General features: G+C 32.0%; 1 pseudogene; it reads right to left on the bottom strand.

Moving 5' to 3' along the window:
• Window positions 1-632: 632 nt before the first annotated feature.
• Window positions 633-8,511, bottom strand: part of LOC112092804 — a 17,315-nt pseudogene continuing 9,436 nt past the window's right edge.

Genomic DNA, 8,511 nt, shown 5'->3' with positions numbered 1-8,511 from the left:
ATTATATTTTCCTTATTAACTACAAATAGATAGTTTTGTAATATTGTATAATAATAGACATTTTTAGATTCAGATTTTTTATAGTGGATATATTAGGTAATTACTTCTTTTCAATTGGATTCTGAATTGACCCCTTTTCCATTTAATCCAATCCATGAACACCTCTACTAAGAATGTTTAAGTAAAAAAAATTCATCCCTTATCTCATAAATTTTTATTTTATTTTGCACGATGAAATATGGATTTCAAGTTCCTATATAATTAGCATATGGAAGCTGAAAAATGATACATATGTATAAAGGGAGAACATAAAATGCCAATGCTAATAATATATTACCATTAAAAAGTGTGAAACTATTTTTAATGTAAATGCTAATATTAACGCAATGTTTGACCTAAAAAGTATAAAAATAGTAAATTTGATTTGTTATTTTAATTTGTGCTTTATTACATAATACTATTTTAAATGCTGAATTAATTTATTTTTTTGCCATAATCATTAAGCTTCGGAAGTGATAAAAGTGAATTTTAAAGTTTAAAATAATTTAAAAATCCCGCTATTGTTCTAATTAAATAAACAAAAAAGTCATTACATCAGCCAATATCAATGAAATGCTAAAAAAGTCATTATATCAACAGAAGAAAAGGGTAGAGACAAAGGCCAACAATAAAGCAGCATGAATGCCCAAAAGATAGTAAGCTGTAACATTTACAATTGCCCCCATTCTTTTGCTGCCCACAGCCTCTATTGGAGCCTAGAATTATAATTCCATTTTTCTTTTACACCATAGAATTAGATGAGAAACCTTCCTAAAAAATGGCAAGACTTACTGATGAAATAAAAGTTACGTAACACCTGAAAAAATGGCCTGAGTTCCGTCAATGATATGGGAAACTGCAATCACAATCAACATTTTTTCCCCATATTCCATAACTTCTCCTTCACTACTGTAAAAGTAAATCCAAACTTTGTGGCCGAAGATCATGGCAGCAGCTGCCAAGGTGCCTTCTATAACAACCATGGACAGAGAAACCCATATCACTAAACGAGCTTGTCGCGGTCTCCCAGCACCCAATTCATTGGAAACTCTAGGCTTGACAGACATGGAACAAGAACTGTTATAACAACCAAGTGTAATCGGAGAAAAGTGACAGTACTTATTATGAATCAAGATTTGTTATCCTATTTTCCTGTCTAGTTGACTGTCTTTTGAATTAAGTTTTGACATCTCATGATTTGTTTTAGTATTTTTATTATTCAATCGATATTTGTGTTGTCAGAGTGTTAAATTTAGATAACATGATAAATAAATAATGACGTGACAGTCATCGATACATAAAAGTAGAGACAATAGGTTTGGACTCCACTTATTACAGATTAACTCACCTAATTACCGCGCTGAGTCCAAGGGGTATCATGTGTACAGTTTGAGTTGTGTTAAGGCTGGAAATTGGGCGGAAGTGGTCAATAACTTTTGGATTTTTTAGCCACCAATCAATGGGTGTTATAGTTCTACTTGATATCATCACTATATAAACAGAGCATTTCCAATGCAGACATCAATGCCAATTTTGTATTTCGTACCAAAAAGTGGAAATGGTATTTGATACAACTCCTCCATTGCAGCTATCCACTTCTGATCCATCTTGGCTTCTTCATAATCTGCAGGTGCACACATAGCAATGTTGCATCTTTGATAAACATCAGAAAGTATTCATAATCTGCAAGTGCACACACAATAATGTTGCATCTTTGATAAACATTAGAAAGTAGTCTTGTGCCTCTGACAGGAATGTCATCCACCATGTCATTCTGCCATCTCCTATGCTTTGTTCTGCTTCCATCTCCTATGCTTTGTTCTGCTATGTCTGAAGCAAGAAACTTGAGCTTTGGCTCTTTTGAGGTTAGATTCATCTTCTTTGCATCATCCCAGTTCCACTCTTCGTCTTCCATAAAGTGCACATCACTGCTTATAAAAATTTTTCCAGTTTCTGGCTGAAAAACTTTATAGGCTTTTGTAACCGAGCTGTAGCTAATGAAGATGCCTGGAAGTGCTCTTTTATCTAGTTTATCTCACTTGATCTGTAGGACAAAATCCTGAACTATTCAGCATTAGAACTTGGCAAAAGAGATCAGAAGTAACTTTCATCATCATCTTTAAACAATTTCTTACAAATTATACATATCTTTAAAGATTTTATGAATAACTTTTAAGCTGCTTTCTTGAAGGACATAAAAAGGATCCGGAGACATGTATCAAGAATAACAAGCGGAAATGAACATTTGGTGACTTGAAAGTTTCCAGGGCTGAGTACTACGGTGGTGCACAAAATAGATACACTGTCATCAACATTGTGGAAGTACCACAAAAAGAACCATCATTTGATATCAGCGGAAAGAGAAAGCTCAGATTTCTATATCGTGCTCTCTCTTTCTACACACACACACAGATACATATATATATATATATATATATGTATATGAGACATAACTATGTGTATACGTTTATGAGACTATTGTTTCTCTTTTGTTTCTTTTTCCGTCAAATATGTGTATGAGACCCTTGCTTCTTTTTTTATTATTATTTTTTCCCCTTTTTCTGTTAACTATGTTCCTCAGACTATTGTTTCTTCTCTTATGTTTCATTTTCCGTTACATATATTATACAAAGGTCTCAATTTTTTTCATTTCAAAACCTCTATTTTATCGTCAATATAGCATATAGTACAATCTAAAAGCACGTGCCCATCTTCACTAGTATAAATAAAAGTGTGACATTCCACGGATAGGAAAATCACTTTATATTGACAATTAAAAAGTAAATTTAAATATCCATTTTAAGAACTCAATAATTTTAAAAAAGGACTATTTTTCATAATACAAGATTTTATCTGTTTTTTTAAAATTAGTTAATTGTGGAACTCATTTTGTACTTTATTAGAATGACCATAGTCTAATAGTGTACACAAAAACCCCAATTTTTGAATAGATAATCTTATTTCAGTAAGATAAAGTTGCAATCGTCATTGTAATGACCATATTCGAATATTTTACACAGACATCTGATCTTTTGAATTTTATTATCTCATTTATTATCATAAAGTCGTAATTTTTATTCTCCTATTTGTTGATTATTTTAGACGTTTTCTTGTTCAATTTCGTCAATTATTGATGGTCATAATAATATAATTGCGATAGCTATGATAATGTATATTTTCATATTACACGTAGCTATTTTCTACCTTTGTTTCTGAACATACCTTTAAAAAAGTAGTGAGGATGTATAGACAAACAAAAGACTATATTAATGGTGGCATTTGGTATGTTTAAATTTGGTTTTATTTTTTAGTGAAGGCACATGGCCCCACAGCTCATACATGCATTCGTTGCATGCCCACACGTGCCCAGTGAGATTTTGAATTTTTTTTAATGCATACAAAACTTTTTAAAATATTGTGATTGTGTGGTCTTACTTGGTAAACAAAATTTTAAATAGACTCCATTTCAAATTTAAAGTACTTAAATGAAGTAGTATATATAAAAATTTGTGTCTAATAATATAGACACTATGTCCCATATAATAAATCTTGACAAGTTTCCATAATGGTGGGTAATTAACTGGAAATTATTCACGAGTTGGAAAGAGATACAACAAGAAGAAAGTAACATGAAATATATATAGCATGGAAATAAGAAAGTGTTAGAAAGACTAATTATAATTCAGACAATGGCATGTGATTCAAAATGTCAACATTTCAAAATTCATAGCACTTCTCTTACAAGAACCCACATCAACACAAAGATATCAGGAGTCAAGACGCACAAAATATAACACGTTTGTCCAACAAAAGAGACGCATGTAATTAAGACCTGCTAAACAAAATGCTATGAAACCTTATTTCTTAACTGTTTTCTTAACTAACTCCAAATTCCTTTCGTCTTGATCCCAAAATCAGACATTTTATTTAGCTACCGCGACAACCAATAAGCAAACACAGACTGCCACTGCATTGACCACCCACAAAATCTGGTGTGCTGCATTGAAGAGAAAGCTCAAAAACGGGGATGGGTATATGACAAGTAAACCTGTTATCTTTGAATATTAATTCTTATTGGTTCGTACACATTTTATTTTTTTTAGTAGACTTTTTTTAAGTAGGAAAACGATATTATTATTATTATTAGTATTTTTTAAATGGATCTTATTATTGAATAATACTTGCAGCACTAAATATGTCTGAATTAACGGCCAGTTATTTCGTGGGCTTTCACAATAATCTACCATTATTTGCCCCGCTTGGTTAGATCATATCAATAGATTTCCACATTGATGAATGATAAATATGACAGATGAAACTAGAAATAATGGGTGCGTTTAGAAGTCATTCTGAAATGATTTTGTTTTTTGTATAAAAATAGAAATGACAACGTTTTCAATCTTAGATAGAAATCATTTTTGAAAATGCATTTGGTAGTTTTATTAAGAGATTATTTTCAGTATAAAAAAACTCATTAATGTCTTTCTCTCTCTGCTCGAGAGAGGAGAAAACGAAAATAAAAAATGAAAAACGACTAAAAGTCATTTTTTATTTATCTCTCATTTTACATTAACTCAAAAAATCGTTTTTATTTCTTTTTTTTCTTTAATTATGTCAAACACCGTTTTGAAATCATTTTTATTTTTTCTTTATCAAAAAACGTGAAAAACAAAGACAAGAATAATTTCAAATACGGCAAATAAGCTAAAAAGGCAAAGTATAGAAAGCATACTTAAATAATTTTCCAAGCTCGTCTCTTCGATTACGTCACAAGTTTATCAGCATCACGTAGATTTCAAAATTAATTTGGTTTTGATATCACTTTGCATAGGAATACGGAAAGATCATAAAATAAGCCTCGTAGATTTTGGTTTCTTTCAACGGAATCTGAACAGTTTTGAATTTTCCTTCACCATCGATATTATGAAAATCAATAATGTATTACGGTTTGTTCAGAAGACTTTTTGTTAGTAGGAAAATGATCTTCTTAGTACCTTTTAAAAACAATAATTGTATCATATAAATACTTGCATTAACTGCATGCTTGGATCTCATATCAATATAATTGAACTACGATAAATGACAGATGAAACTAGAAATTAGTTGGCCCTGCCCAAAAAAAAAAAAAAAAAAAAAATTAGTTTAGCTAGTTTTTGTCATTCTACCTATTGAACATAAGGAGATTAGAGTAATTAATTGTTTAATTCATTCCAAAAACATAACCATATAACAAAATTGGAATCTCAGTGTGTATTTCCAAAAACATGAAAATAAATTCCAAAATAAATTAACTCTCTAAAGTTTCTTTTTATCAAACCAATTACATGCGTAGTTTAAAAGTGTCACTGTACTCTTTGTAGGCCTGCTTCGAAAGATGCTTCTAATAGATTTAGAGAATTGGAAAATGATGGTACAAGTACAAAATTTCTATTGATGAATTGGAATATATATATATATATATAAATATAAATACGATTAGAGTTAGATTTATATATTCCACAACTTCTCCTTCACGACTATAATAGTAAATCCAAACTTTGCGGCCGAAGATCATGGCAGCAGCTGCCAAGGTGCCTTCTATAACAACCATGGACAGAGCAACCCATATCACTAAACGAGTTTGTCGCGGTCTCCCAGCACCCAATTCATTGGAAACTCCTAAGCTTGACAGATATGGAACAAGAACTATTAAAACAGCTAAGCATAATCGGAGAAAAGCGACAGTACTTATTTCGAATAAAGATTTGTTATCCTATTTTTTTGTCTAATTGACTGTCATTCCAATTACGTTTTGATATTTCATGATTTGCTTTCGTATTTTTATTATTTAGTTTTATATTTGTGTGGTCAGATTATTAAATTTAGATGACATGATAAATAAATAGTGACGGGACGGTCAATAATATATAAAAATGAAGACAATAAATCTCAACTCCACTTATTACGGATTAACTCACCTAATTACCGCGCTGAGTCCAAGGGGTATCATGTAAACAGGTTGAGTTGTGTTAAGGCTTGAAATTGGGCGGTAGTGGTTAGTAACTTTTGGATTTTTTAGCCACCAATCAATTGGTGTTATAGTTCTACTTGATAGCATCACTATATAAACAGAGCATTTCTAATGCAGACATCAATGCCAATTTTGTATTTCGTACCAAAAAGTGGAAATGGTATTTGATACGTTACTCTATTTCTTGTTCCGATGCATACCGTTATTTCAAATTTTATATCTTCTTCTTAGTAAACTTTTTATTTTAGAATAATTTGAAAAAGACAATATTATTATGATTGAAGGAAAAACTAAATATATCAACCTATAATAATAAATGTCAATAGTTTTGTATTTATATTAGTGCTAAATTTAACATCAAGTAAAACATATGTCAAATTTAAAATAAAAAATAGCATTACATTGTAGAGTGATTCTCCTACTTAAATGGTAATTTAGTATTGGCACACTAATTTGATAGTGCATTAGATGAGGAAGATAAATGTTTGAATACATACCTGCTTGACAAGACTGATGTTTCAAGTTTTGGATTAGGAAGAAAACTAGATAAGAGGACCATCATTTCAAATGACCAGATTTCCAAACTGATGTAAGACATGGAATGTAGGAATTAGACAAAGTAGGAAAAATAAAAAAAGATTAGGAAAACGAGAGAGAGAGAGAGAGAGAGAGAGAGAGAGAGAGAGAGAGAGAGAGAGTTGTACTTGTAAACGAGTACAAAGAAGTATTGAGAGAAGAAAGTGAGTGGAAAAGAAAAGAGATTGAGCTGCCAAATGTAATAGAAGAATTTTCTCTTATCTTGCTATTTATTTCCCTTGCTTTTATCATAGCTATATTATATAGCTATAGATGTACATATTCCCCAGAGCCGCGCCTCTATTTCTGAGGCCAACAAATGAATACACGTAGCAACGTTGTGATTCCTGTAATAACCATCATTGGAACCACATTGTTCTGTGCTTGCAAGAATTTTGTTTGGCATTGAATAATCGCAAAAGCGAAAATGCCCGGAATCATGAAACAAGCATATTGCCCGGCATTGGTCGAAATCTCCGGATCTTGACCTAAGAACACAATAATTTGCCCTGCATTTGCCCATATAATTGCAGGAGGAATGCAAACAAGTAGAAGAACAAGCATTGCTCTTTGCACGCGTATACGCACTTGATATTGTTTTGCCCGATAGGACTGACCACAGAATGTTTCCAATGCGCTAGACATTCCTCTCTATCCAAAAAATCATGGCAATATGGTTGTCACGCCCCCAAATCAGGGTTAGTGACGGGGAGGTTTGTTTAGAAACTTAAACCTGTTTAAGAAAATGATTAGTATATAATGTTGCAAACATTATAATATTTTTTTTTTCAAATTCAAAACATCCAAGTATTTCCAAACAAGCCCCTGTATTCAAGAGAAATTTAATTTCAAGAACGGTGGTGGAATTTCCAACCAAACCAGTTTAAAACCACGTCCCTGGTATCATGTCAAGAATTTCCACAGGTGTTTAGCATACATGAATATAAACAAGAGTAAATGTGACATCAACCACAGTCTAGTAATATTTAAGTTTACAATCCATAATCTTTTATACACGCCTTGAGATAAGGGATTAGAGGAAATACAACTCTTTGCTTTCCTGAAACAAGTCCACGTCACCGGTAATAGCTACCTACTCCGCACTACTTCTGGCGTCGCTTGGAGGGGTTTAATACATTTGAAAACAGGAAAATGTGAGTGAAAGGCCAAGTAGGATATAATTTTATAAAGCATTTAAAATAAAGGTACTCACGGTCTGAAGATATACACCCGGAACCGATCATCCTTTTTTTATTGAAAAAGAAAATACTCACATAATAGAATATGTCTGTATAATGAAAGTGTGCAACTCATCATAGCACTAAACAAGAAGCGGTAAAAATGTCTGTCTAATGAAAAGTGCAGAGCCATAATTCCACTAAACAAGAAGTGGATCCGTACGGGTTTCAGGACCTGTCCCTAAGGATGCGATTCCCACATCCCGATCTCTGAGGCCACCATGCATTGTATCATTCCTTAAATATTTCATTTTAAGAAATGATACTCTTTAAAATCTCATTTCCAAAATCATTGGAAAACTTAATAGCATTCTCATGCTATTCCTTTGAAATCATTTTCTTTAAACATGTTTTGTTCTAAAATATTTTCATTGGCCAAAATCATTTAAAGTGAGGCTAACAAGGATATGGATAAGAATATCCTACCTTTTGGATATCAAACCTGGTTTAGCTTTCCGTTCTCCTAGCCTCCGCTTTCCTTCGAGACTCCAATTCCAATCGTGCCACTAACTTTCCGATCAAAATCAACAATTTAGAGTTTGATCTTTCTCACCAAACATTCCTCTTTAATTAGATGCAATTGTATCATATTAGTGTGCCATAGTTCAAAATCAATGTTCATAAACAATTCTTAATTCAAATCATGAT

Source organism: Morus notabilis, unplaced genomic scaffold, assembly GCF_000414095.1.
Source record: "Morus notabilis unplaced genomic scaffold, ASM41409v2 Scaffold317, whole genome shotgun sequence".
Lineage (NCBI taxonomy): Eukaryota > Viridiplantae > Streptophyta > Magnoliopsida > Rosales > Moraceae > Morus > Morus notabilis.
This window is presented reverse-complemented; position numbering and strand designations above follow the sequence as displayed.